Raw genomic sequence first — 21,476 nt, forward strand, 5'->3', positions numbered from 1 at the left:
CCTGAGGCCAAAGAAACCTACTGACTTAAGCAAATTATTCTCATTTCAGTCCTTTGGCTGCCTCTGAGCTCACCTTTGAAGGGATTGGAAATATCCCCAGTCGGTTCCACCTGCCGATATATTCTGGATTGATCTTTCTTTTCTGGGGGTCTTCCTCTCTGATGAATGAGAAGTATTACATTCTGTGGCTTACTGTCTGGGGTAATGCATGTTTTTAAAGTATTCATTTGTTTGAGCATGCTTAGATTAAAATTAGAATGGAAATTCTAGAATTAGTAACCAGAGTGTAGAGGTCTGGCTGTAATGTATGATGAACTTAAAAGCATATGATGGAACAGTTTTAGTCACTAAATACACTAGCCAGTGAAGAGAAATGAGAAGAGGAGAAACATGGCTGAGCCTGGGGAGGCTGTAGATCAGGTGAGCAGCAGATTTCTGGATAAGCTGTAGAAGTCTGCTGGCTGGGGTAGGGAGATGAGTGAATAGGGAGTTGCATTAGTCCAGACAGGAGATGATCAGTGCATGGACCAAGAGCTGTTTTGAACATGTGGTGAGCAAGGGTTGCATTATCTGGATGATGAACAGACTCTCCAGTTGTTATACATTGTACATGGTATTTACACAGTTTGCTTAAACTGAAGATCTGAAGCTCAAGTGCCAAGAGTATAGGAGTAGCTCACAAGGCAATCTTCTGCTCTATAATGCTACATAATATGCTGGTTCTATGGAGACCAAGTAGGGCAGGGGTCCTCAACCCTGGTCCCAGAGAACGATAGGGTCTGCTGATTTTTGCTTTCACCTGGCAACCAATTCAGACTCAAGAATCCAGGCAATTTAACTGTATAATCAGATTTTTATAATCTTAATAATATGGTTCCGAACTTGTCATAAAATATCCCACTACAAAATTGAATCGAATAAGTCAAAGTGGCAGAGTAATTATTTGTTTAAGAAAATCTGTTCAGGTCTAGTTTTGACTGCTGTGGTTCAGCAAAAAGGAAGGAAACTCAAGCAGTGATCTGCAGCTGGGGCTTAATGTGGGCAGGATCCTAAACCCACATCTTTCAAAAGAAGAAATTCAAAGACAAACAACCTAGGCCTCCTGAATAATATGTTCTGACCCCGCTGAGAAAGGCAATGTGCAAGTGCCAAGTCAGGGAAAGCTTGCTTGAAATCTATGCAGGAATCTGGCTGAGAACCCAATCAGGGTTGGCCATGGCAGCCAGCGGAACTTCTCACAATAACCGTCATTAGGTACAGAGTGGCCTGGTCCCCTTCCGTAATTAGGATTCCCACCCGCCAGATGGAGAAATCTAACTTTGCCTCAGTTAACTGAGAGGAAATTAGCCCATAAAGCAGCTGGGTGGGGGGGGGGGGCTGGGCAGACCTGCCCCGGGAATGACCTGTCAGGGGCTTTACAGTAACTGGGTCTGGCAGACTATGAACACACAGGGTTCAAACACAGAGGTGTTGTCGGAGGTGTCTAGATTAAAGAAAGTTTCGCTCCTCAGAAATTGTCAGATTGGAGGTGGGGGTGAGATATCACTGCCAAACCCGCCCAGTTCAAAAACAGGGCTAGTCCCAAAAAAAAAAAAATAGTGTCTGGCTGAGACTAGGTGAGCATATTAATTCTGGTTTTGAAAACGTCCAGGTTCCACTATTTGGCAAGACCTCATGAATAGACATCTAGAGAGGGACTCCCCTCCTAACCAGGGTTGGTGACAATACCATTTAAATTAAATCGCTTCTGGCAATGACTCAGTGAACTGATAAAGGTCCATAATATTCTCTGAGGATTTCTCAATTACTGACTTGAGTTGCAATTGATTTCCTGAATAGACTGAACTGAAATGGAATGGACCCAAACTCAAATGATCCTGTCATCAGGTTTTTTTGGTGCTCAGCGGCACTCTGTCTGCTATTCACGTTGTGACACAAAGACACGCTTCCAGTGCAGGAAGTCACCTGACACCCCGGCATTTGGTAGTGTGATGTGTTAATTTGGTCCGCTGCTACTGTAGCTGGGATAGAGCCATGTTTTTGCTGCTGCCTATGATGACAGAAACACAGGAGTCTTGTTCGTATTAAGATGATTCATAGAGATAATTTGAAAGACAATGAATTTTGACTCGGTGATACACTTATAGAACACACTACTGTCCTCCCTTAAAATCACCTCCTCACAGTTTCAAGCTCTGGTGGCTGTGACATTGGCGGCCTTGCTTTAGCTTACTCGCTGCGTGTTATTGTTGGCGTATTTTTAGCTGTTGTGTCGGGTCAGTCGCAGTTGGGGGAGGGGGGGGGCTTTGCTAATGCTGAGGCTTTGCCCCAGACACTGGGGTGGGTGAGTGGGTAGGCGCATAGCTGTGGGGCAGACTGGCGGAGGAGTCCAATCCGTCCATCCATCCTGGTAGGAGAGGTGCTGAGGGACACAAGCTCCAGCTCCGTCAACACAGAGGGTCAAGTGTCAGCCACAGCTGGGATATGATCCACCCCCATACAGGTCACGTGTGCAGGTGGTGGGGGTGACTTTTGGGGAGGGTGGTCTCACTCAATACCAATGATTGTGAGAGGATGTGCGGCCAGCTCAACCAAAACCATGCTACACATAGAACCAAAATATGCTCACCTTTGCAGGTATCTGCTTACCTATGGGCTGGTCCTCTATCTCCACGCCCTTCTTCAGGTTGAGGGAGACGAAAAATAAATCATTAAAAGCTGAAGACTATCGAAAGCTGAATGTATCAGTAGTTAACCAAACCAATATACATTTAAGACATGTTTATGCTTGGAAATTTATTTTAAACACTAACAGCAGCCACTATTGAAAGCAAACACAGGAGAATAATAAATATATACTACATTATGTATCAACAAATTCAGTTGCATATATTGAAGACATAAAGACTTGGCAAAGCCAAGGAACTGCTTTCAATGGGCTTTCCTTTTTCAGAGAACTGCCCTTTTGACCCTTTAACATGAATCAATTTTAAATAAAAGGACTGCTGAAAAGCGTGTATATTTTATTTCCTCTGCATAGCTTTGGATGAGAGCGAAATGTAATAACAATCTGATAGCAGGAACAATGGGAATGAGGTCAGTGGGAAATGCAGAGGTTCGCCAGCTGTCTACCAGTGACTCCCTCTCATGGTCTCTGAGGAGGGATTGCTCTGTCGTTGTGGGGAACAAACAGCATAATGCCATTGGGCCTCTGGATTATAATTCAGCCACACTGCAGCCACAGCCTCAGAGGCAGCACTGCACATAATTATGGATTGCTGTAGTCCCAGAGGGGGAGATTTACAGCACTGATATGGAAAACACTAAAACAGTAAAACAAAATTACTAATACACAAACAGTAGTATACACGCATGCATACACATACATAAACAGAGAAACATGTACACAAACACACACACACTCACGCATGCATACACACACACACACTCACACAGAAACACTAACACACATGCAGAAACACAGAAAGACTAACGCAGTAATGTCACAGAAACAAAACAACAAACACGCTATTACAGACACACTGACATAAATACTAACACATTAATCATGCTGAAACACACACGAGCACCGGCACACCAAACAAACAACACGCATTTTAGGACGTAATCCAAATGCGCGCGCAGAGCCGAAAGCGCACAAAGGCTGTTTGCTGATTCATAACTAATTCAAATCAACACACTAAAAGCCCGCAGAGAGAGAACAGATTGAGAAATTATTAGCACCAATGACTTTATCCCATTAATTGCTTTTCGCAGTGATGTGCAGTCTGTTTTGCCCAAAGCGCCCATTTTGTCTGCTTTATTGCTTTCTGGCTGTGCCCAGTGCAGAACTGTGTGATGCCTTTAGGTGTTTGTGCAATAATGACCCGTACCATGTGCGCTAATGGCTTCCACTGTTTCTCCCCGTTTCACATCATAGAATGCATTTAAGCGCTGTTCCCATTGACCAGTACCCCCCATTGAGAGAAGGCTCTGCTTAAATGTGAAACCTGAAAAGCATATATCCAGCATCAAGCTTAGTGTAAAAAGAACCTAAATGTGATAACATTGTACATTGAATATTGTGTCTTTGTTGAATTTAGATTCATGTCTTTATTCCAAATCCTTATTCCATAATATGGGAATAAAGGTAGTACCACTGTCAAAATTTTTATGTGAACAAATTTTCATTCCAAATTATTCTGTTCTTTTTTTAGGAATCTTAGGAATGTACCTTTCACAAAGACATGGCTCACAAGAGGAAGTTAGTGAGCAATAAGCACAGACAGACTGCAGGTCAGCAACTGTGCTTGAGTGGATTAGACTAGACTGAAGATGAGGGTGCTTCCCTGCAGTTTGCCCACAGTACGCTCTTTGTAGCGTTAGCCCTCTGCGCAATTTGACCACAGCGTGCTTTGTACTTAAACTCGGAATAAGAAACATAAAGCACATTTTATTTACATTTTTGGTTTCTGACACAGTGTTTTGTAAAGACAGAGCTTGGTGGTACTTTCTGCAGAGTTGTACTGGCCGGCTAGCAGACTGAAAGTTAAACATATTTCTTATTTGTCATGTGACACCTCTTGTGTCCACTGCTGTCATCACAACAGTTACATTTATCTTGTGGTTGTGGGTGTATCCTGGCAACAGGCCCAGCATTGTATTGATTACGTTGTCCACAATGATGACGCTTCAGAAAATGGTCTAAACAGACTAACGGTATCGAATGATCAAATGTTTAGCAAAGGCGTTGCAAGGACTTCTCCCTGTTCCTCATCACAATGTTTTTGCTGTCTGCACTTGTTTAGCTGTTGTAGACATCATCTGGCAAGCCATGCAAAATGTAAAAGGAGAAAAAAAAACTTTTGAGTGGCGAAAGCTGTTCTTCTGAGGCCTGCTCAGTGATGTTTGGTTAAATGTGGTTTAATAGAAATTCAACTTATTAGAGGCTTTTTGCCTGTTTTCTCTCAACCCGTCAGCCCCTTCCCCCACCTCAAACTACAGACTTCATTGAATCACAGTCAAAGCTTTTCCCCCATTTCTTCCTCCAGGGTTTGCTTACCAATTACTCCATGCTTACATTTGTGTCCAGGAAAGAGAGCAGCTGAGGTACCTGCTCGTCTTTGCAACAAGGAAATCCAGAGTCCAGTGGTGTGTAACTTGGAGGCTGGTATGTACTAATGCAGCAGACACCCGAGGAACCCTAGCTGATTTAAGTCTGTTCTACCCTGCTGGGAGGAATGGGTGTCTCTGTTCCAGACTCACAGTTATATTCCACAAATGAGTACCCTATTTGCTTTCAGGTTATAGATGGTGTGCAAGGATAGAGGGCATGTTAGGTTAATATGAAATTACAGTGCAGAGTTTTGTTAAGTTTCAGGTTTTTTTTTTGTGTTTTCACCAAATGTCTTTGGTAAAAAAAAGTAATCCCTTTAGATATACAAAGCATTAAAGCCAAGCTCATTAGCACATGCTCCCTGCTACTTTAATACTTATTGCAGGGTGCTTTTACGGAACTGGGCACTCTTTTATTTCAGTAGAAGGATTTTTTTTTTCGTTTAAAATCTAAAGTCAGTTTCATAAAAAATATATATATAGCCTTGCAGGTCGGGGCCTGCTGAGCAGCTCTAAATATATCTTTTAAGGATCCTTTTCAGATACAATTGTGATAAGATGAAAAAGCCTTTGGAAAGGCATTTAATGGAAAAGGTCTGTACTGTTATTGTTATGCATTAGTGGCCAGTTGGTATTATTCATTCCTATGTCAACACTATAATAGTTACTCACTTGATGACATGTCACAGGAACCTAGTCCAGGCCTACACCACAAAGCTTACTATAGCAAGAAACTCAGAAAATCTCAATACAACAAAAGAAAGTACGGTGTGCATGCCTTTGGTTGTCCTGTGAAATGGATATTACCACACTAATGCAATATAATCAAAAATGTGCAAATTGTAAGATTTTAGTTCTCCCGAGTGGCTCATTTGGGTAAAGGCACTCATTGTTAGTGCAGACTGAGTCCTAAGCCCTATTGCTGGTTTGGAGTGGCAGTGCCAGTGACAGAATTCATCAGCATTCATTGCAGCAACCTCTTCTATCAATTTGAGAAAGAGCAGACCAGCAAACCCTCTCCTCTCCAAAGCAGCCATGTCATGTCGGTATTTCTTATCATACCACAGTTGGTGTGTTGGGACAGAGGAAGACACTTCGTGTGCAGCTAAACAGGCAGACTGGCGAGTGTGTGACTGAGCACCGGGGTTGCTGGTGCGTGACGAGACGTTGTGCTCCTGGAGTACTAAAACCCTCCCATGCCAGTGTGATGAGAGAGCCAGTTGCACATCTCCCTGCAAGGCTGCTGGCCACAGTCGGCACTGGCACAGATTAGGTACCAAGCTGAGGGGCCCATCCATGCACTACACTAGAACACTGCTTTAACACGATGAACCACCCAGCAGCCCCCATTTCAAATGCGTGTTGTTCTTTTTAATCCTTCCCCTGTAATAAAAGAATGCCCAGTTCTGGAAAACCAACACACTGTAAGAGCTATTATGGTAAGAGTGAGAATGTGCAAGAAAGCTTGGCTATATTGCGTGGAATATTTGGAGCCATTCAATTATTTACCAAACTAAGGTAGAGAAGAAAAAAACTAAAGAAAACCTGAGATTTAGCAAAATCGTATTCTGTAATTACATACATTACAAGGCCAAAAGTATATGGACACCCCTTCTAATTAGTGGGTTTGGCTACTTCAGCCACACTAATTTTCTAACAGGTGCATAAAATCAAGAAAACAGCCATACAATCTCCATAGACAAACATTGGCAGTAGAATGGGTCATTCTGAAGAGCTCAGTGACTTTCAACGTGGCATTGTCAACGGCGAGCCAGGCCTTACCACCCAACATTAGTGCCCAACCTCACTAATGCTCTTGTGGCTGAATGGAAGCACATCCCTGGTGCTATGTTCCAAAATCTAGTGGCAAACCTTCCCAGAACAACAGAGACTGTTTTAGCAGCAAAAGGGCGACCAACTCCATATTAATGCCCATGGTTTTGGAATGAGATGTTCAACAAGCACATATGGGTGTGATGTTCAGGTGTCCACATACTTTTGGCCATGTTGTGTATAAACCTTGCATAATTTTGAGCACGGTCGGTAACCTGAAAGTAAACAGGGCACTCACAGGACCCTGTCAGTAACCATTAATATTAAAAGTGTCATAAAGTACTTGAGAGAGCATGCAATTATTTACATTTGAGAGTTGATAAATTAGATATATAATTTTCACTGGATTTACCAACAATGCGATGCAAAATTTTATTCTATTTTGGCACAGAGTGCCAGAAGTGCTCCGTAAGTCATGGCCCTGGGTGCTCATATAATAAAAGGCCAGTTTCACCTTAACCTTAGGAGCAGAACATTGTGCAGATTATTGAGTGACTGTGTAGCTGCAGTCATGTGCTAAATGTCACTCTAGAAATTCCCGCCCCAATTTGGCTGTCAGGAGCTCCCCTGCAGGCCCCCGTTCGCTGTTCTTGTTCTCCACGAGCTGTCAGCACAGCACAGGAAAGCGTACTCGCGGTAGAGGCGTTCCTACTCTGGAGCTCCCAAAATACGGAGAACTTCCCACATGCTATCATTTGACAGTCTCCCCGAAGAGTGAAGGTTTCACTCGTGGATTTCTGTCAACATCGGTTCGTCTATGACAAGAGTGGAATCTAGAAAGAAAGGGTACGTAAATGGGTTTATTTGTGTAATACACGGGCTTTCCCACTCTCAGTATTTACGGTTTCTCTTTCTGGCTCGTATAAATGAAGTTGGTATAATCCGGAGAGTTGCACTGAGTTTGTAGTGCTAGCAAGGTGTACCCTATTCGATTTTTTTCGAACTTGCAATACTGTGTGCAGTTGAGAATTGATGTTGCCTACTTAAATTTGCAGTAACATGTAGTGGTAGTGTAAAATGCTTAAATGTAGGCTACGCAGTTTATGCTATTGTACGTTGACTGCATACAAAACAAACGCGGTGTTTATAAAATCAGTGCGTGGCTAAGATGAAAGTAAATCACCGTACTGGCCGGGTTGTATTGACGCGTCAGTGACTTCATTTGCATTTTGTTGTTGAGAATTGATTCTCTTCAAAATATCTAGTTAGCTGAAAATATAGTGTTCAAAGCTATACGCTCCTAATAACCCCTCTGAATTTTGGATCAGACTGTTTGAGCGTGGTTAAAACTGACTCGCGTATTTTGTAGGCAACTTGTCGTATCCCAATGAGCAAAAGCCGGAATCTATACGTCCAGAGGGCTGGAAATCTAGACTGAGCGATGTTTTCGCACAAACAGACTATGCTAAGCCCAATATAGCTCAGGTTTTACCTGTAGCCTATGTAGCCTGAATACGTCCCAGTCGGCTTGAAAACTTTCACTTATCAACGAAATGTTGCCGGTGTTTTACCTGAACACCTAGATGGCGTTTCACCGACTTTTCACCACAAAATGTTCACTGGGATGTAGTATAATACAGATAAAACCGGATTAGCTTTTTTCTTAATAAGAACTGTGCTTGTGGTTTAAAAAAAAAAAAAAACTTGCTAAGAAACATGTAGTCAACTCTAAATCCGCTACCAGTGAGCTCAGATAATATTTGCATGCATATCTCTAACAAACCTGTCAGTACGTTAATTATTATTTTTTATTTATTATGGCGTTTAAGTTTTTTCAGTTTGTGGTGTCAAACTCGTGTCTTCCATCGTTTGGGCTCGTTCAAATAACAATTCGCAGTCAATGGCAGAGGCCAAATGGTTTAAATTATCTACGGGAATCCCATGTTATTTCTGTGTTATGAAGTCTACAGTGCGTTTCCTCAGCACAGTAGTTTAGACTCGAAGACTGATTATTTGTCAAAAAATTGTTACCAAGGTTTTGTCAGCATGGCACTTGTTCATTCCCACTGCATTTCACATATCCAAAAATAATCATATGTTTTGTGGATTTTATTTTGTTAGTAATTAGAAGTGCTCGGCATAGGATGTTGAACCTCTGGTATCTTTCACTGCTATCTTGACAGACACTGAAGAGCGGAATCGTAACGCGGTTGTTTCCTCTGTAATTAACCCAAAGTAGAACCGGATCTGTGCTGGGAGACCTCGGGGTAACTGCCCATTAGGCGGACAAATCGATTCATTTAAGTCAATCAAAGCTTTTATTGCCTTGTATGCACATCTGTGTATGTGTATCATTCATTCATCTATGTATTTGCAATTAAGTAAATTGATAGGATTGCGGGAAATGCTCCCAGAGTCTCCTCAATTAGCATCCATTCTGCACACCTGCAGCCATTTTCCTTCTGAAAGGAATGATGATGAATTTGTTGTTTTATAAAAACTCTGCGTGCTTTCCCACTTTTCCCGAATTCATAGACCACGCAGCCAGCATCCCTCAGAGCTGTCTGAATGGCTCCCGGGTTGCTGAGAACGAACGTGCCAGCCCTGCATCTTTGACACAGGGAGGCCGGCTTTTAGTGCTTTCTGTGCGCCCGTCAGCTTGTGGGATGCTTGTGCTCTGACACGAAGGCGCATGTCGGTCTTTGTGGGTCTCTTGTTAGCATGTGCTCTGACTGCTAGGCACACTGCCTTGCCACAATTGTTGGTGGCTGTGTACTGTTAATGTTTCCCACCCACCCAGTCCGTCCTTGCCCCCCCTCAACCCCCCCCCACCCCCACCCACTCCCCCCCGCCACTAATGTCTGACTGCGAACCCAAGTCCAGTTATTGTCAATATTGCTGATGAAGTCCATCTAAATCAAGATTCTGCTCAACAGTCAATGTTCAATGAGAGATATCAGTGGCAAGTTTTGATGCGAAGCTTTGAACAGGGTATTTTAGCAGCATTGTACACTCCATTCTTGGACAGTGAGCAAGGTGTCTGACAGGGTGCATTTGTGGAAAGTGAGAAGGTGTTGCTCATCGGTAAAGGATGAACACAGCCCCAGGGTGGGGCTTGAGAAGGAAGAATTTCCCAGAACTGTGATTCTCCAGAGGGCTCACTTATTTTACAAAGTAGAAACTCCATAGCTATCATTGTTTTATTTTTGATGCCAAACACACACACCCACGCCAAACACACACACAGAGAAACAATCTGATCAGTCTCTGTGGACTCTGTAAAGTAGATTTTCTGTTTATATGGAGAAGTCTCTTCTACTGTGCTTGATTTAGACAAGCAGACTCTTCGCCTTGTAATTACTGTATTTACTCATATAAGCCTACACAGGCTATTTCTGTATTTACTACTCACATTATGTTCTTTGTTCATCATGGGAACTCTTGTGAAGCACTGCATTTAAACTGCAGGGGAAGAGCAAACACTATATAAAACTTGGCTTCATGTCAACCAAGCAGGATCCTGGAATGTTAAGCTTGCATTTTGTTGCTTTTGTGGAGTGTATAACAGCCTGCATTAGGTATACTTACAGTATGTTTTGGTGTGATGCAATTATTTTCAGGCCTTTGGTCATATCCATTTTATGGCTTAGAGACATTAGCCTCTCTTTAGAAATGCATTCATTTAATTTACAAAAGTTCAGAGAGTAAATCTCTTTGACTGCAGTGAAGTCATGGACAGCTGGTATATGGATGGATACAATCATCCACCAGTACTTACTGTAGGTGCACTTGGGCAAAATGCCACAGGACATTTCACCAAAGGGCTGATGGGAGATGGAGTCTGGAGCTTGTTAGGCTAAATGCACTTCCAAACCACAAGTTTCAGAATAGCACAACTGTAAAAAAGGCTAAGGCTGCAGATCTGTTTGACATCTTATATTTGGTTCTCAGTGTCTACAGTAGACCTTTTTTGACACAAAATAACAAAAGCAAATATAAAATCCAAAGAAAAACAATAGGGTCCCAGCACTTTGTGCATGGACCCCTAAATATGAATATAGCAGACAGTCTTCAAATTGACAACCATCATGATATTAGGGACAAATGAGCATTACATGTGAGTGCATTAATAGAAATGATGTTTGAGGGAAAAAGATGCTAAAATCATGCAATCACAGATTTATGGCCTGAATGATTTAGTGACTGTGGTAAGATCTTGGCAGAATGTTCTCTCCCTTAGCTGTGTTTATTAATTGGATCATGGATCACGATTTGTAAAATCTTATTAAAATTTGAAGGTGTGCCCTACCCTGGAGAGTGTGAAGTCAGAGGATAGTACCACAGATTATGTTCCAAATAGCAAAATAACAGAACTTTAAAAAAAGAAGAAAAAAAACCTCAAAAACTTAAATGATGTTCTATAATATCCTTCTGCTATAGCTAGCATCATTTGGAGCCCCGATTGTGACACATCGTTTGGATATAGATCAGCATTTTATACACTTTTAAATCTTAATTGGAGGTTGGCTTCTGGAAGGAATTTGACAAGTGCAGGTTCTGTCGAAGCATAAACTTAAAACACATTTGACTTCTTTACGTCGCAAAGTACAAAGAGTCTTTGCCGGTCAATTCTTTTATAAAGTGAATCTGCAGGGCTTTGGAGAATTTCTTTGTACGGTTCCAGATTCGTCCAGTTTTCCCCATCTCAGAATGTCTGCCTTTCCACAGAGAGATTGATTACCGATGCAGCGGCACAGATCTGGCGGTAGAGCTGAAGACGTACCCCCAGGCTGGCGTAAGAGAGACACGGATCTGTCGATAACATCTCTTCTCAGCCCGTGACTGGATTTGTGTCTGTTTTTTTTTTTTGATGAGTCGCCTGGGCAGTTTGCCATTTGTTTGGCTCTGGCCTCTTCACCCCCATTCAGGGCTGAGTTCTCAGGTGAACAAGACCCACGAACTGCAGCGTTTTTCACTGTGAATGATCGAGACACTGAGGTAGAGTTAAGCGTGAGGGTGAACGGTGTGTGCCAGATGGACAAAAAAAAAACTGATGAAGAACTGATTACTCGCAAAGTCTTCTTAGAGTTTGGGCTTTACCACCGGGGCTTGAATTTGCAATTTCAATTGTGCGGCTTGAAGGAAGCACACAGGTTTTCTTTACTTTGAAGACCATAAAAATGGGGTCAAAGGTTATATGGGGTCAAAGGTCAAAGGAGGATGTCAAGTTGGGCTGTAACGTGGTTCTCGCCCAGATACAGAAATAGTGGGAGCCAGTTCTTTAGGTTTTTTTGTCCTCCGTCGTGCAGCAAAAACAGCTGCCTGTGCTCAAGTCGATCCGCCTTCTTTGTGTCCTCCTCCTGAGTCAGTGTGTGTGGTAGTGTCTGCGAATCACCAGGGCTCACTAGGTGGGGAGGGGTCAGAGGTCGCTGCAGTTTTCTCCCGGTGCTCGTGGGGAGTGCAGAACGGCCATTCATATGGCTCCCAGAGGAAATGAGCGAGTAGAAGCCTCCCCGCATTCCCCTCAAATAGGGTGTGTCCGAGGAGACCTATCTTTCCGCCTCTTGACATTTTTACTGTCACTAGTCGTTTGTCACTCCTCGTTTTTCATCTACTCCCCCAAGAAGCCTCCACCAGGATTTCTATGTTGTCAAATTGGTGTTTTTTTTCTCATTTTGGGTGGATCATACATAAAAATGTACTGCATATGTATTGGGGCCTCAGGATCAGGCACGGTGGAGTCCTTATTAGAAGCAGGCAGCCTCGTGAGCTGTGGTGGCTTTTTAAGGGCCTTGCATGACCACAGGAAAGGAATCGCCTTTCTGGGCACTACCAGGGGGCTGTGGTCTGTAATTCCCTCCCGTTCAAACAAGCTTCCCTAAAATGCGGGCATGGGTCTTGGGGACTCCATGAGCTCTGGTGGGGCAGGCGAGGTAAGACCAGGTCTCGTGGGGGGTGGGGGGAAGTTAGATGTCAGAGAAAGCTGAGGTCAGGTGACAGTGAATCGAGGTGACTGCAACTTCTTTCTGCACCTTGTGAACTTGCATCTCTGGCACCAACTTAAAAAGTTGATATATATATATGTAATACACACAGAGACATATGCACATATATATGTAGAGTATGGCTCCTTGTTGGCAGGGCCAGAGGCACTTTTAGCCTGAGGACATCCATCATTTCACCCCGGACTGAAAGATCTCCCCTGCACTGCCCAAGGCTTTGAATGTGGCAGTGCACGCTGGTCGAGGTAAATCATAGCTGACAGTGCTCCGAGAGGTCCCTGAAACTGACTGAAATAGGATTTTATGGGGTTAGAATTTTATTTTTAAAAAGGCAACCTGTTAGGGGTGGTGTTCAGAGAAGCCTTTCTGCTCGAAACAGAACCTGTTGCATAATGCTTAGGCTGACTGAACAGAAAATAGTTCTCATACCTAATACTTAAAATATTATGAGCTTTCCTCTCTAGCCATTGCCTTAACCCGTTACCCAGTATTATATTTCCCCCTTTGGCTTGTCGTGATTTATATAGCAGCCGTTTGGTCAGGCTAGTAGCTTTTTATTCCTGCATGGGCATTCGCGTTTGTTAAATATGTATAAATTGCGAGTTATGCAAGCTGTCCTGGATAAGAGTGTCTTCCAAAAATCTGTGAAGCAGTGCCACAGTACTAAAGCAGTACAAAGTCACGTCCAAGCTTGAGTTCTCTATAAACGCCAACTCTCTGGAAATCAAAGATCTCAATTAAAGCCTGGGACTGGCTGAACATGTTTTGTGCCTATGGGCTCAATATTCTAGCCGGGTACCGTGGCACATCACAGAAAAGCTGTTTGCCAACGGATTAATGTGTTGAATGGGAGTCTTCCGTCTCCGTTGCCCTGGTCCGAACAAAAGCCCAGCCTATACGAGTCATTCACCCGAACGCTCCAAAAAAAGAGCTCCTTAAATCTTCACAGGCAAAGGACGTAAACCAGCGAACTTGGCTAAAAGTGAAGGGGAACCAGTGAAAGAAACGGGATATGTCCCAGTTTGATATGTTTTACATGTGGCTGTGCGTGCCTGTTGGTGTCATAACTCATGTCACTTAACGGCAAAAGGGGGGCAATGCAATACCCCCCTAAGCTTGCACCCAGCGCTGCAGCCCCATTTCTGGGATGCTGCCGCAAAGTGCTGACATCGTTGCAACGCTGCATACCCGGCGCAGGAACGTTATGTGTCATCTGGGCGTCTCCGCGGCAACTCATAAAAGAAACGATTGAAAGGGATGACTGAAAGTCCTGAGCTCACCTGCTGTACTGCTCCGGGAAGAGCATTTAAAGAAATCCCACTTGCCTGCCTCAGGGAAGGGGCTGAGTTTTTTTTTTTTTTGGGTTGAGTTAATATTCGGATAGATTTTTGATAATGGAAGCGGGAAGAAATTGTGCCGTTTTACTTCATTTCTCAATAAGCGTGTGTCTGCTTCTAAGCCAGAAATGCCAGCACAGGAAACAGTCATCCGTGGTGAATTGAGAATTTATTCTATGAGAAATCATCACATAAAGGGTTTGATCCAGTGGGCTGGAAAGCTGTTGGCCCACTCTGTCAAAATGTAACTTGAGATCCAAGCTCCAAGCAGTGCTTCCATACATGGTGTCTTCCTTCAGGTTTTCCCCTATGTGGTGTGGTGTGGTGTGGTGGCTGGCTAGTCAAAAGTTCATTTGAATGAAAGGGTCTATTGTTTTTTTTGTTTTTTTATTCCATCAGGGGTTTAACAACGGGCAACAGGCAAAATATGTAAGAATTGTTTTATCCTCCAGATTCAAGAAAGCATTGCGTTTCCCGTATTATGAAAGCATATCCTAAGGACAGTGTGTGGTTTCGGAATTAATTTTCCCGGGAAGTGTTTTCACCAGAATGACACTGCTCTTTTGGCGTGTGACTGTGAACAATACCTCACTGCTGTGAGAGGATTCCACAGGTTTGTCTTTGTGGTTGCACCCTCAGGTGGATCAACAATTTGTGAGATGTGCCTCACTTAAATTCTGTCATCTTCCTTTATTTGGCAATGGTATTGCAGCCTGGAAAGATCTCCCAGTCTGATAAGCAAACACTCTGAATGTATAAATATCAGGTTTCAGGTTCTGCTTAGAGTCAATATAATTTGAAACTACTCAAGGAACTTGTTTAAAGACCCAGCATTGCCATAGAAACTGATTTTCTGTGCATAACCTAGGAATGTAGTCTATTATTAGATATCATGGTCCTTGAAGATGTTTCTTCAGATGATAATGAATCACACCTTTGTATGCAGTGGTCTTGCAGCAGCATCTGCTGAGTGTGTGATGTAAAACAAGGTTTGAAAATGAATGATTATTTTCAGAAGATTATTCAACTTTTTAGCTTTGTATTATTTTTATTGTTAGTGCAACATAACTCAGTACCTGTAGTGCGTGTGCTTGTGGAATTGCTGTTATCATCATTATCAGCATATTTATCATCATTAAGCAGGGTCATTGCCAGAGCACGGTAGTGTGTTTTCTTTAAATCCATAAATCTCTCATACTCTACGTGAGAGATGGTCGTATTTTATGATTTATCTTCCCACTGTTCATCCATTTTATAGCATTTTCCTTGGGAGGATATTTATATGAAGGTCTTGGCTTTGGACATGGTGATATGCACGCAAGATTTTCTCTTCGCAGTTGGAAACCTTGATTGCCTGTGACAAAAATGGGACTGTAACATCCCCGTTCAATGAGAGGAACAACAGAGAGACTCAGCATCTGATTAAGCCCCATCACCACCTGAGGCCTGTATCCAGGTCCCTCCTTCAAGCTACTTCTTTCAGCCTGAGAGCATGCGTCCCACTGGGCCTGCCCACCAGCTGCACCTTGTCTCCATAGGGACGTGAGAAGCAGCCAATCCCTGAAGGGCAAAAGATGTCAGAGTGCAACTCGTGGAGGAATGCACGCCTTCACGAACACACATGGACATATACGCATGACGACACAAACACACACACACGCGGATATGTCAGCACATATTCCCATGCACACAAATATGTGCTTATGCACATGCATGCAAGCACACACTATGCTCACAAACAGGCGCTTGTAAACACAACCACACACGGTCACAAGGCATGCACACTAACACAATGTACGCATTTGTGCACGTATATGCAGATGCACGCAGATACGCATGCAGAGACAGACACAAAATCACACAAACATGTAGCCTACTCGTACACACACTAAATAAACACTGCACTTGTTCAGTCACCGCCACCTGTGCCCTGTGGCAATGTCAGAGTAAGACTGAGCTCTTCCCGAAACAATTCACCTTCACGGCCTGCTTGTGTAAACTTCCAGGGCCTTGTGGCCTCCTTTGAAGACGTGTGAAGTTCATGTTTGCACATCTGATAAGGGTTCTTTGCTGGATTGGCGGTCTGTACCTTCCAGATTGCACAAAACCAGGTCCCTGCTACAAGCTATACACACAAAAACACATAAAGCATGTATGCTGTTACATTGACACTAATGTGACTAGAACTTTGCTTTATTTTAGTTTTGTAAATATTCCTGAGTTAGAGTTGAGGCATAAAGTGAAAACCTGAATGAGAATTAGCTCATCTGCAGCTAATCTTTCATCATCTTCTTTGTTTATTTCTATAGTCTGAATGTTTGCATTGTTCTCTTCAGAGTAACACTTGACTTCAGAAAGTGAACCTAGGCATTGTAATTTTGCAAGTAGAAGTGCTGTTATGACTTGTAGCGATTCCCGCGTAGCGATGGTGATGACATAAGCCGCCTGCGTCGCCCTCTGTCTCGCGGAGGCCCACACATCTGCACGCACGGCACTCATACAATAGCCTTTATTATGTCGCATCGCCGCGTTTCTGGAGTTTTCTGGCACCATAGCGATTCGCACTGGCTCGCCGTTCGCCGATGAAACATCTTAAACCCAGCTGTCGGTCCCTGCAGCGCTGCTGTGGGTGGTCGCCCCCGAGTCAAGTCTGAAGCCCAGGAGGTGCCCCCCCCTACAAAATCCCCACCCCCCCCCACTCCCATCCTCAAACAGACTCAAAATCTCGTTTCTCCGTGCGGAAGGCATTGTGAACCCCCAGAACGAGGCTCGCGGGCCCCCCCCCCCGGAGGAGCTGGGGCCCCTTGACTGGAGCCCTTTGTCAGAACCGCGGCGAGTCGCAGTCCGCCGTCCCCGGGAGCCTTGAATGTCACAGTTCAAGTCCGCACCGCTGGAATGCGGCTGAATGAGTAAATGGCGGTCTGCGGACCGGCCCGTCCGCGGCCCTCCGCTGCAACACTGGCCCCCTTTGTCTGCCTCGCGGGCGCACAGAGGGGCTCAAACATTCTTGCAGTGCCAGGAAGGGTGCCAAGCCTTCCAGAAAAAATTCCAAAAAGGGCAAAACAAAAACGAGAGGGAGAGAACAGAAAAGAACAAAGCCGTTGTCCGGCCTTAGTAGCGTGTTTCCCTTATTGGCACCATGCTGGAGATGAATGAGAAAGTAATTGATGGGATCTATTTTTTTTTTTTTCATTTTAAATTTTTTCCTGAACTGAAAAAGTTATTACTGTTTTTTTTCAGATTTTTCTTTTATATCTTTTCGACGAAAGCCAGTGGAATCATGTTGGATTTCATGGCCCGTTAAATCTTTTCAATAAACTGGGCCGTCTTGTAAGACGAAAATTTGCGTTTAGCCTGCAGGCTAAGGTGTTGGGACTGAGAAGGAAAGTGGGACTGCCTGTGCAGCGTGTTGGGCTTATGGGATCGGACAGCCCTGTTTTCTCTGGCTGTTTTCTTTGTGGATGTTACTACCCCCGCAGAACACAATGAATGGGCGGGTTTTTGGCAGTAATAGCTTTAACACACAGCGAGGGAGGCGGTGCGTCTCCTAAGGCAAATGTGACTTGATGCCTCCCTCCTCCCATGTGTGGGGCGGGGCCAGAATCTCTCGCAGTGCTCCCCCCTCAGGCCCCCTCCCTGTTCCTCCTCTATACAGACCCCCCTCCCCCCTCCCTTCAAGGTTGCCCGGAAACACTCCTCGGTGTCAGGCTGTGGAGGACATGTGAAAGTCCTGTTGTTTAGACTCATCCAACAGCTGGGGGTTTGGAACTTTCCCTCTTTTCCAGTGGGAAAGAATGTATCAGGCCTTTCCATCTCTTTCTTAATGGCCTATCTGTGGGGAGTGCAGAGATCATAAATTTACATGGAACCTCAGGGTGTGTGTGTGAGTGTGAGTGTGCTTGTGCATGCGCGTGTGTATGTGTGTGTATGTATGTCCACGCACGTATGAGAGTGTGTTGGGGAAGTTTGATGGACAGCTTTAATATGGTCCATAAATGCATCCTATGTACCCTAAATTAGTGTATGAGTGTAGATTTGCTTGTTTTTGGAGCTCAGAAGGGTTACTGATGATATCTTCCACCACAGGCAAGGTCTTTGATGTGTCACAGTACTCAAGCCAACTGTGACGTTGTATTCCCAGGGAAGTGAAATTGAGGGGGTGGGGGGGGGCGGGGTGGTTCTACAGGGCAGCAGAGTTGGAGGAGGGTTCCAATGGCAGTAGAGTTGGAGGAGGTTCAGCAGGGCAGTAGAGTGGAAGATGGTTCCACGGGGCAGTATATTTGCATAGCAACACAGAGTTGGAGGGTAGTTCTAGTAAATTAACAGAGAGTAAATTAAAGGGAACCAAAACAGCCTGCCCCAAAGACACGTGAGTACTCACTGTGCTGAAAAGGCTGTCAGACTCATTTGCTAAGTTAATGGGTTTTCAGCACTGTTAACGAGGCTGCTTCAACATTTGATGCAGTGCTGTCGAAAGAATTTGGTTTGTATTTTTTTAAGCTCTTTTTGGATAGAAGTGGGATTTAAATATTTTTAGCCACGCTCATTTGTTATACACTGCATTACTGAAGTGGTTCTCCTTCAGCCAGCAGGAATGTATTATGATGATTTCTGTTTTCGGTGGTCTGCTCGTGGTGACCGCAGAACTTCAGCCAATGGCAATCTTCTCTCTCTGTAATTAAGCAAGGCAGACTCAATTCCGTAATATATGTTGACAGCTTTGATCGTGGTCTGAAATCCTCTGAAAGCATGCCATTGGATTTTCACACTCATGACTTTCATTTTATGCATAGAAAATGTTCTGATAACATCAGTTTATGCTTTGTGGCATGTTCTGAATATGTGATGCAGTGATGAGAAGTATTTTTGCAAGTGGACTTTGTTAACTCAATCCGACCATTGTATGATCGGACAAAAAGTCGTTCTTAACATCACTTTATCGTTGTGGGAGACTTTCGAAATCACACTGTTTAGTACAGCATTTGTCAGTGGGTGAGCTTACAACGAACTTGGTGGGGAAGTCGATTCTTACAACCTTCTGAAGATCTCCAACTGTTGTACCATTTGTATCTCCTTCAGTTGGTTCAAAATGAAGCTTCTTTTTTAAGGTTCTTTTATGTACAAAAAAGGCCAAAATATAGACAGTTTTTCCTGTAAACGAGGATTTGAAGAGCAGTAAATAATAATAAGCAGAGAAATAATGAAAGGAAATCCATCAGAAGATTAGCTTCAAAGAGGATTACCTTCAAAAGCTACAATGATATATGTTGTATGCCAATACATAGTAAACCTTTTCAGGCATCCTTAACATATAGCAACAGGTATTGCTGTGGGATTACTACAGTGTACAAAGAAGCTCCTAGTTAGGCATTGAAGACTGGAAGGTAGCTTATATGAAGATGGAGTGAGTAAAGGTTTTCTGCTGGATAGATGACTTCATAACCGTGTGAGGAAAACAACCTGTTTTTGGGTGGGGTTCTGGGTGGAAAAAGGGAGTAACAGAGATGTGGGGGAAAGGGTGAAACATATCAGCACTGTGCCAGACAGACGAGTGAGTTCTGCCACCTGAAGCAGCTCAGGCAGCCCAAGGATAGCATTTTTTTTTCTGTCAGTGTCTACTGTGGCACCCCTCTTCCTCGTACTCAAATACATTCTGTTTTCAGACTATTGCTGGGTTCAGACTGAGGTGCCTGTGACATTACTGCAGTACTTCTCTCAGCCTTTGCCTCAGCGTTCTGTTTTTCCCACGTACTTATTTTCCTTTTAATTAAGCCCGCTGCATTACAAAAACAAAATGACATATTTCCTCCCGGGCTGCTCCAGAAAGATCAGGCAGCGAGCGGCGTTTCAGTTGTTGCCATGGTTACGCACGCTGCTCGCAGCTGGATCACGGAGCCCAGTGCGAGCTGGGAAGTGCGAGCCGAGCAGAGCAGAGCGGCTTAGCGTAAAGTGGAGAGGGGAGTAATCCGCGTCTGAGCGATTCTGCTCTCCATCCTTCCGCCCTCTCTCCTGTTGAGCCGTGGGGGAGACAGACCCTCGGCGTCACGGATAAAATTAAAGCAGGGGGTGACCCCATGGGAGGGGATGCTGGGAGGTAAGGTCGGAAACTTTTTCTTTTCTCGCGGTGGTTTGTCTGACGTGAGATCAATGGCGCCGCGAGTAGCAAATCGGGCGAGCCACGCAAAATGACGGAGCCAAGTTTCTAAATGGAATGCCTTCTGGAGTGTGTTTTGAAGGAACACCTTCAGGCCTTCAAAATAGGCTTTCCTCAGCCAGTCCTCGTGTACGTATCTTACCGGTTGTCTGCAGTTCAGGACATCATGGAATGGTCGACTTCTAATGTTCCATTATTTGTGGAGTGGCAATTCATGGATATTCTTGCCGGCAGTGCCTGGGAGTTCATATGCAGAACAAATGAAAGTCTGTAAGTGATCACAGAAAGTTATAATAAAATTGGAGTGCTTGGAGCAGGCGCTGGCTCCAAGAAACAGCAGAAGGCAGTAATATCATGGGCTGCGTCCAGTTGTGGGGGTGGGAATCATTGACCTCAGTAATAATTCCCCCACATAAAAACCCAACAGAACTGGATGAGAGAATAGTGTAGGCTCCCTGCTGGAGGATCTCTTTGAAGTCTCGGGTTGTGTGTTTTCTCCTTTTCACCTATGCAGTACAGAGACCTATTTACTTGTTCCCTCTGGAAGGCTGTCAGAATTTGGACCTGACATGCACAGGAAGCCCAACCTAGGGAGATTTACTTTCAGGAGACATAGGGGAGTATTTCAGGGAGATGTCCAATAGTCCACAAGAGAAAGAAGAATCTTTCAGCACAAGAGATAAGTGATCCATCCATGTTCCATGAGGTTAAACCATTTATTCTTTTGGAGATTCATATAATTTGCAGGCGTGCAAGGCTTAAATTCGGGAAACTCGAATTGTACATTTGTCACTGTTTGTTTTCTGTACTTATTACAGTGACCTCGTAATCACCCGTAATATGGAAAAGAACATGTTATGTCCTTCACTATAAAATTGCTTTAGGCTTATTGGCGATAATGTTTTCATGGTTGTCATTGCTATTTATTTATTTGCTAGTTGAAAAAAATGCAGGTATTCGAGCAAACAAGGGCTGTTTTGAGCATTCCTTTCCAAATCGCATATATTGAAATGCATTGCAGATTTATTCAAATTAATTAGCAGTTTATTCACTTTTTAAAAGTATCGTATCTAATGATACTGTAGTATAATGGTA

General features: G+C 43.8%; 1 protein-coding gene across 3 annotated transcripts in view; it reads left to right on the forward strand.

Annotated features, from left to right (window-relative positions):
* The first annotated feature begins 7,526 nt into the window (after positions 1-7,526).
* The window catches only part of ppp2r3a (protein phosphatase 2, regulatory subunit B'', alpha), a 78,018-nt gene continuing 64,068 nt past the window's right edge, over positions 7,527-21,476 (forward strand). For 2 of the 3 annotated variants that reach the window (XM_064338724.1, XM_064338726.1), the window contains exon 1: positions 7,527-7,734. The gene's annotated coding sequence lies outside the window, so the exon portion shown is untranslated. Of the gene's footprint in view, positions 7,735-20,165; positions 20,322-21,476 lie in introns of those variants that run through there. The other variant, XM_064338725.1, reaches the window with a different exon arrangement.

This window comes from Anguilla rostrata, chromosome 6 (genome assembly GCF_018555375.3).
Source record: "Anguilla rostrata isolate EN2019 chromosome 6, ASM1855537v3, whole genome shotgun sequence".
Lineage (NCBI taxonomy): Eukaryota > Metazoa > Chordata > Actinopteri > Anguilliformes > Anguillidae > Anguilla > Anguilla rostrata.